The following is a 426-nucleotide window of genomic DNA, read 5'->3' as shown; positions in this document are numbered from 1 at the left end:
GCCTTGCTTCTTTGGACAGTGCAAGTCAACAGCGTGTGTGCTTATTTTAGCCTGGCTTGAGAGAGGAGCGAGTGAGACCGGGAGGGGTTAGCGGGCTTTGGTCCCCCGAGGGCTTGTACCCACCAAAGGGGCCAGGGGATGTGCACCCGAGGTGCACGCTGACTTCAGACACCGGGAATTCAGGGGAAAGGGACCCTGCAGCTGCAACCGGGTGCTCAGGGAAGCCTCGGCTGACGGGGCAGCCTGGGTGGAGCGCAAACCTGAGTGGGGCAAGGGTGAGCAGGGGGCAGGAGGCGGCGGAGCAGGGCTGCCCGCGCCGAGCTCACCGCGGCGGCGGGAGGCGCAGGGCTGCGCTGCGCGGGGCGGGGCGGAGCAGCGCCGACCCGACCGCCACCCCCGGGCGACCTGCCCGGCGGCGGGGGCCGG

The sequence above is a fragment of the Pyrgilauda ruficollis genome, unplaced genomic scaffold (assembly GCF_017590135.1).
Source record: "Pyrgilauda ruficollis isolate IOZ18807 unplaced genomic scaffold, ASM1759013v1 scaffold20, whole genome shotgun sequence".
Lineage (NCBI taxonomy): Eukaryota > Metazoa > Chordata > Aves > Passeriformes > Passeridae > Pyrgilauda > Pyrgilauda ruficollis.
This window is presented reverse-complemented; position numbering follows the sequence as displayed.